Below are 9069 nucleotides of genomic sequence, written 5' to 3'. Positions count from 1 at the left end.
CCTGTTTACAATTCAAATTAAATTCAATATCATCATAACCACAGAAGCAATTAATGGAGAGAGAAAGGTAATTACTGGAAAGAGAAAGGAAAAATATCTTACCAAAATTGTAGACCCTTCCCCTGTAATTGCTGGAGCCTGACTGACCAAAAGTCGGCACATTCCACCCACCCCCACATTCCTTCCCTCCCTCCCTCCCCTCCACTAGTTTCCTCTCCCCCCTCCACTAGTTTCCTCCACCACCTCCTCCCTCCCTTCACAGCCCCTCTTTCCTCCACCTCTCTCTCTCTCTCTCTCTCTCTCTCCTTCCTTCCTTCTCCTTGTTTTCCTTTTTCTTCCACCTCTTCCTCCTCCCTGAAAAGCACTCTTCCTCCAATTCTCCTCCCTCCTGACATCCTCCCTTCCCTCCACCCCCACTAGTTCACCCCCCCCCTCTTTCCTCCAACTCTCTCTCTCTCTCCTTCTCCTTTGTCTTCCTTCTTCCTTCCACCTCCCTGAAAAGCACTCTTCCTCCTGTCCCTCTCCCTCCTTACATCCTCCCTTCCCTCCACCCCCACTAGTTCCCCCTCCCCCATCTTTCCTCCACCTCTCTCTCTCTCTCCTTACTTTTTCTTTTTCTCTTTCCTTCCTCTCTCCTCCTCCTCCTCTCTCCATCTCTTGTCATCAATCTTCCTTCCCTCTTCCTTCTCCTTGAACAACACTTTTCCTCCATCCCCCCTTACCTCCTCTCTCCCCTCCATCCCTCCTTACCTCCTCTCTCCCCTCCATCCCCCCACTCTCCTCCCCCTCCTCTCTCATTAGACCCACACACACACACACACACACACACACACACACACACACACACACACACACACACACACACACACACACACACACAAAGTAAAAAATAAAATACAATCCATTACGGACGAGGGATTCACCTATACACAAGAGGATATCTGTGAAGCACTAACGAATTTCCAATCAGTTTTTACAGAAAAAATTTTTTTGGGTGGGACTATGTGGAACATGAATGCCCACACACACTACCAGATATACAAATATCAGAAAAAGTAATACAGGAGGAGTTAAGTAAATTAGACAAATGAAAAGCAAATGGTCCTGATGAAATTTCATGCTGGGTGATACATGAATGTGCAAAGGAGTTAAGTAAACCATTATCTTTAATTTTCAAGAAATCCTTGAGACAAGGTAAACTACCTGATATTTGGAAGAAAGCAAACATTGTTCCCTGATTCAAGAAAGGGAATAGACAAAATCCACTCAACCACTGACCAGTATCACTAACCAATGTTGTAAGCAAGGTATTAGAAAAGCTTATAAGAAAAGCTTGGGTAAATCATCTAGAAGAACACAATATGATAACAGAAAGACAGTTTGGTTTCAGAAAAGGAAAATCATGTGTTACTAATCTGTTGAGCTACTATGACAGAGTAACAGACACATTACAGGAAAGAGAAGGATGGGTGGACAGTATCTATTTAGATTTCAAGAAAGCATTTGACACAGTACCACACCAAAGACTTTTATGGCAACTGTACCATCAAGGAGGAATTTGAGGCAAACTGTATTGTTGGATGCAAGATTTTCTCACAAAAAGAGAAATGAGAACATTACTAAGGGAAAATTACTCATCATGGAAGAGAAGTGACTAGTGGAGTTCCACAGGGTTCAGTGCTGGCACCAAACATGTTTTTAGTGTATCTAAATGATACAGACAGTAACACTGGAAATGAAAGCTATCTAAATATGTTTGCAGATGATGCAAAAATACAAAGGAGAATTACTAACATAGACTCTTGTAAAGAGTTACAAGAAGAATTAAATAAACTTCATAAATGGAGTAATACATAGGAAATGGAATTCAATGTGGACAAGTGTCATGTAATCAAGTTTGGTAAAAGTGGAAAAAGACCTGATTGGTATTATAAGTTAGGAAATAAAACCCTACACACATCAGAGAGAAGGACCTAGGTGTGATTATCAATAACAGACTATCTCTGACTGACCACATCAGTGAGAAGGTAAGGAACATTTATACACTGCTTGCAAATATGAGAATAGCATTCACATACATAAATCAAGACATGCTAAGAAAGATAATAAATGCCTCTTTATAATCCAAACAAAGTCACATAACAGTCAGCTAATGTGTCAGCCGACGGAACAGCTGACATGATAAAATCGATTCAAAATTTCAACCTGAACAACTTTGTATCTCAAAAATTTTGCTCTGAGCTCTCTAAAAGCAGATATTCCAGGAGGAGAAATATGAAAAAGATCCCCAGATGCACCACTTACAGTCCTGTCAGCTTCACCACAGGTAAAAATACCCATACATATGAGCTGCCCACTTACAGACCTGTTGGCTTCACCCATACACAAGAGCTGCCCACTTATAAGATGTGCCCTGTTTAAAAAATACCCACATGTAGTACAGGCAAACCCCGGTTTAGTGATGCAATTGTTTAAGTAAAAACCCATCACTAGGTGGCATATTGTAACTCAGGGTAGATTTAACATGTAAAGTACAGTATAGGGATGCATCAGGGTAGATTTAACATGTAAAGTACAGTATAGGGATGCATTTTGGTGCCTTGGGTTTCCACCCACCCAAGTCCTAAACCCACTCAAATGAGACCAAAAACAAGTTTCTAGCTAACCTTAACCCTAAATAGCTTTAAAACAAGCTAACTAAGCCTAAAAACAGGGGGTGTGACTTGGAAGCAGGGCAGTGAAATGGTGGGGGACAGGGCGACGTGGTGGCGATTTGTTTGTGGCAACCCCGAATGGGATTGAGGCGTCTGGTAATAGATAGATAGGTAGACAGACCTCACCTAAACCCAAAAATAAAATCTGAAATTCATTAAATATGTCTGGAAAAAATCAAACTTAGTAAACTGTACCCCAAAATGACAGTGTTCATTCCACCTGTGACTAAAACACATTATTCTAAGTCTAAAAGCAGTTTATAAATCAATCTAAACAAAAAATTTAAGTAAAAAAAAAAAAAAATAGTCATACCGGGGTTTGGCCATCCTTCGGTGGGGTAGGATGGTATTTCTACCCCCATCACTATGCGGGGGAATCGCATCTAAGCATATCGTATCTCAGGGTCTGCCTGTAGCCTTCCTGTCGACACGAGGCTATCTATCTATCTATCTATCATCAGACGCCCTAATCCCATAAGTAGTGGCCACTTCATTTAAGCAGGATGACTCTTACGTATGGGTATTTTTTTTTCCACTGATTGCCTTGTATCAGCACTGAATGAAAAAAAAAAATACCCACACGTACGAGTCTTCCTGCCTATACAAAGTGGTCAATATGAAATATGTCTGTATGTAAGCTTTCCCTCTTATAGGCAGTGCTCAATACAAAGAAATACCTGTATGTCATGGTTTTCCTGTTGATATGAGGCACTGGATATGAAAAAATACCCATACATAAGAGTCTTCCTGCAAAACAAGACCTCGATGTGAAATAATACCCATACGTAAGAGTTGTTCTGCTTATACGAGGTGCTTGATATGAAAAACTACCCATACGTAAAAGTCTTTCTATTTATACAAGGTCTTGATATGAAAAAATACCCATATGTAAATGTCTTTCTGCTAATATGAGAGGTGCTTAACCTGTCACGTCCCGAGGTTTTCCGCACCTCCGACATCCCCCAGTCCCGAGGTATTTTCGAAAAAAAAATTTTTGGCTAAAACCTTCGCTTTTGGTGAGAAACATCGAAAATTCATAGAGAAATCGCTCACCTGAGGTTTAAAATACCCAATCCAGGTAGGAGTTCCTCCTTACCTGACTGGGTTTTCTAACATGCTGGCACCAAAGAAAACGAGTTCTACGGGAGGGTAACTTTTATCCACTCATAAACGGTATTTATTTATTTACTTGGTACGAATGTATATGTAGTATGAGAGTATATTGGTTTTCAAGCAGTAATAAAGGCATTGTAAGCATTGTTTCACTCACTAACTAATCACCATACCTGACCTTTTTTTGCCACATTACCTGATCATTATTTCTGGCTGTTTCTTCTTCTAATGCTATGTAAACATTGTCCTCCACATTGTCATCGATTGGGGAATCACTCTGGCCCTGAATATCTTTACTAGCCAGGTCACTGGTAACAGGTCCTTTGCCAAGACAATGGCGTGAGGGGGGGAGGGGGGAGGTTATGCAGTGTAAGGCATTGTCCCTGCTTGGCATCTTGTAGAGGAATAGAGGAAGGTGTCCCGTGTATACATACGAAAAATCACGCACGAAAATTTAAAATTGTGCAAATTAGGGACCTTGCAATTGCATGACGTACTGGTACGTCGCCGGGACTGGCAAATGCAAATCGTTGCAACGTACCCATACGTCGGCAGGATGGGGTGGGTTAATATGAAAAAATGCCCATACATAGGTGCTTTCCCACTTATACGAAGTGCTCAATACAAACAGATATCCACATGCAAAACCTTTCCTGTGCATGCAAAATGTTCGATGTGAAAAAATACCGATTTCTAATTATTTTCCTGCTCACATGACGTACCCAGTATGAAAAAAATACCCATACGTAAGCTATTCCACTTACACAAAGTCCCCAGTACAAAGAAATACAGTATACCTATGTTCAGAGTTTTCCTGTGTGGTGCTTGATATGAAGAAGTACCCATTAGTACTAGTCTTCCTGCTCATACAAGGCACTCAATATGAAAAGAAAAAAAGAAAATACTCATACGCAGTTTTTATGCTGATATAAAGGGCTCAATTAAAAGAAATACCTGTACTCATATGCAGGAGTTTTTATGCTAAGAAGTGCTCGATTAAAAAAAAAATACTCAGCTTTTATGTTGATATGATGCCCTCTATTAAAAATACTCATACACTAGAGCTTTTATGCTGCTATGAAGTGCTCGATTAAAAAAAAAAAAATACTCATATGAAGGTGTTTTTATGCTGATATGAAGTGCTCGATTAAAAAAAATACTCACATGAAGTTAATAAGCTGATATGATGCACTCAATTTTAAAAAAATACTCATAAGGAGTTTTTATGCAGATATGATGCGCCTGATTTAAAAAAAAAAAAAAAAAAATACTCATACACTGGGAGTTTTTATGCAGATAAAAATAAAATCCTGAGTGGACAACCTAACCCCTACAGATAACGGGGGTTTTCCTGCAAAAACAATTCAAATTATTATCTTTATATTTACCTGCCATAGCAGTTGACACTGGAGTACGCATCTTCCCTTCGGAGGAATCGACGAGCCTGGCTGTAGGACCTGCCCGGACAAGGAATCATCAGGGCCTGGACGAAGAGTCATCGGAGCCCAAACGAAGAATCATAGGAGCCCAATCATCGAAGCCGGAATGAAGAATCCACCTGGGCCTCCCAACAGCTCTAGACTCTCCCCATCCCCCTTGCCCCAGGACGTGGATGGTGAGCTGCAGTGTCGGTTCAGAGGCACATCCCAGACCATACACCATAGGACCGTACCTAAATGAAAACCGCCTTATTTTATATATACACCATTAAAATTCTCAAATATCACCAAAAAAACACCCAAATCCAATAGATTCCTTTGCCATGTTAATTTCTAAAACCTACCCATCTTGCTGTACACTAAGATGGCTGACATTTTTGGCGATATAAAGCTGCTTTCATTCTCCTGCTCGGGAGCACCTGTGGCCGTTCACGTATCAACGCAATTTTAATTCCAAAAAAAAAAATAATAATAATCCTACCACAATTAACATGAAAAGGATATAATAATCTACAGGTCTTTTCCATCCCATTAATGGATGGAGGCAATACTCGATGATTTAAATTGACACAGCCTGTCTAGTTAAATGGCCGCCACCGGGGCCTTTAAATCAAATGTAAACTTATTTCACCTTCCAAAATATTACATCACACATCTACTTGATTTTCGTTTATATTAATCTCCAACGCGTACTCATGTACTGACGATATTCAAATCCAAAAAATAAATATGGATGCTTGAATTAACATGAGATTTAAATAGCACCCTCTGCTCACTCCGTTTTAAAGGGACGTCTTGGATGCACAGGGGCGCACACCGCCCTATATCGTCCTCATAGCTAATAATTATACACTATATCAACCAACTCCAATTCTCTATAAAGGCACCAGATACTAATAAATATACAGACATCATAATTACCGTAAAAATAAGCGAAGAAACACCATAACTAAATAAATGCAGTCATCGCCTACCTCCGTCATCTCCAGCAGCTCCGTCTCATCTCCCACAATGCTCCTGTGACGTCACCCTCCACCCGTAAAATTATATACTTTCCAATGGCAAATTTTATGCACAGAAGCTCTTGAATATATTATCAACTGTTCAAATAATAATTATTGTGCAAACTTTGTAATGAAGGAAGTAGGAAGAGGTCTACAAAGCCTCCCAGGCCACGTAGATTCAGGTTCACCCGATGACGTAGCAATGTCTTCACATACGGAGGAATCGTCTTAGATAGGAGAACTCCAACAGTACGATAGAGAAACCCACAAGTGGTCGTCACCACTACAGAATTGCATTTTTCCAGTTGCAAGGTAATGCAACATTAAAATAACTTTCATTTCTAGCGTGAGAGCCTTGTTCTTGCCGTTGGTCTTGTTAGCGTCCTTTGCACCAAATCTGTCACGGTCCAAGCGGCATCTCTACCAGTCCTGCATCACTTAACTCTTTAAGCACATCTTTCCTGTCACGAGAAAGTCTTGGTTGACGGTGGCGAATTTATTGTTATGGTGCGGCGACCATGTTTACCGTTTTGACTGAGTCATAAGCCAAAACCAACAGCTCAAGATCTAAGACCCCTAGCAATGACCAATATATCCTACAAAATGTTCATGTCACTAATAAGAGACAGAGTAGAAGAACATTTGAGAGAAAACGATGAAATACAAGAAACACAGGCAGGATTTACAAAGGGTGGAAGGATAGAGGATAATTTGTTCATATTACAGTATATGGTAGAAGAAAGTTCTATCTATCTATCTATTGCCAGACACCTCAATCCCGTTTGGGGTGGACACAAACAAATCACCAACTCTTTTCTTTTTATTCATCAATGATCTTCTAAGCTGTACATCTAACCCTATTCACTCATACGCTGATGACTCCACCCTTCACCTTTCCATTCGGTTCCCACAACGCCCATCTCAACAGTTACTTCAACAAACAAGGGATGAGGCTATGGCACACCTAATGTCTGACTTGGCTCTTATCTCTGACTGGGGTAAAAATAATATGGTTGTTTTTAATGCATCGAAGACTCAGTTCTTACACCTATCAACCCGACAAAATCTTCCACAGGTATACCCACTAATGTTTAATAATATTTAGCTTAATCCTGCATCATCCTTGAACATGCTTGGGGTTTCATATACTCGGGACTTATCTTGGAAAGATCATATTACATCTCTTGTAAAATCTGCTTCCAAGAGATTGGGTGTGCTTAGCCGACTCCGCTCTTTCTTTACTCCTGCACAATTGTTGACTATACAGGGGTTTTATCCGCCCCTGTGTGGAGTACAACTCTCATGTGTGGGGAGGCTCCCCACATACAGCTCTTCTCAATAGGGTGGAGTCAAAGGCTTTCGTCTCATTAACTCTCCTCCTCTTACTGACTCCCTTCAACCTCTGTCTCTTTGCCGCACTGTTGCATCTTTATTTCTTTTCTATCGCTACTTTAATGGTCACTGCTCCTCTGAACTGTCTGCTTGCATTCCTCCACCTCTACGACGGGCGCGTAGCACCCGTCTGGCAGCAAACTCTCATCCCTTTTCTGTCCAGCTCTAATGCAAGAGTTAACCAGTCTTTCATTTATGCAACAGGTCAACTCTGGAACTGTCTCCCTCTGTCTGTATTTCCTGCTGCCTATGCAGTCTTTCAAACGCAGTGTGTCCAGGCATCTCAAAATGTTCGGATCTTGAATTTGGCTCTCTATTGTATTTTGTTTTTCTCTTGGAGGGAACTGTTACTGCGGGCTCATGGCCTTTGGTTCCTTCTTCCTCGCATAAAAAAAAAAATAAAAAAAAAGGTTCCACGTCGCCCTGTCCCCAACCATTTCATTGCCCTGCTCCCAACTCACACCCCCCTCTCTCATATACCTCTCCACCCCATCCCTCCATCTCATCCTCGGCCTCCCTCTCCCTCTTCCCCCCTCCACCTCACTCACATCACTCTCTTCGTCAGTCTCTCACCCTCCATCCTCTCCACATGGCCAAACCACCTCAGTGTGTTCCTCATAACGCTTCCTATCACATCCACATCCACACCACAACGCTTCTTTATATCCTCATTCGTCAGCCACAGCCAGTAGCCGGGCCCTAAGGCAGGAGACGGCTGGTAGCCGCTCCTCCATCAGGAGCTGACCCCTGTTCTCCAACTCACGACACAGAGGGAGTCCCCAGCCTAGAAGTGTGCTGGAGAGACCCCGTGACTTCTCCCGGCCTCTGCTCCCTGCAACCAGCTCTGGAGAAGACCCACCTGACGGACCCTGATGTAGGCCGGTGCCGCAGCCCCTTCCTGACGGCACCGCCAAGCACCGGGGACCGCAGCTCTCGGGAACCCCAGACCACCCCCAGGACTCCCGGGCAGGATCTCCCCACACCCTGACGCCGGAGTTCTTCATCCTCCATCAGGCGCCTGAGTGAGAAGTTCAGGCAGTTATTCGACCCCAGCCCTCAGGGCTGTACTCCCGCCCCCACCCCTGAAAGCGCGGGGCCCTTCGCCACCCGCAACCCTGGACGAGAGAGGACGCCCTTGCGCGTGATCCCGCGGCCTCTGGATGTAGAGGCCCCCAGCGGAACCCAGCCCCGTCCGTAGTAAGGCTGTGACACCCCCGCCGACCTTGTACCTGACCGCCATGACGCCCAGATCAGAAAGGAGTGACAGTGACAGCACAGTGTCCGTAACACAGTGACATGGAAGCAGAGCAGTGAACTAACTACATAACGGAAGTCAGTGATAATACCAAAGTGGTGGAGTGAGTAAAAGTGACAGTGCAACCGCGAATACGACACGCAGTGAGAAAC

Source organism: Coenobita brevimanus, chromosome 6 (assembly GCF_032717465.1).
Source record: "Coenobita brevimanus isolate Jiangsu-jjx chromosome 6, ASM3271746v2, whole genome shotgun sequence".
In the NCBI taxonomy this organism is placed as follows: domain Eukaryota; kingdom Metazoa; phylum Arthropoda; class Malacostraca; order Decapoda; family Coenobitidae; genus Coenobita; species Coenobita brevimanus.
This window is presented reverse-complemented; position numbering follows the sequence as displayed.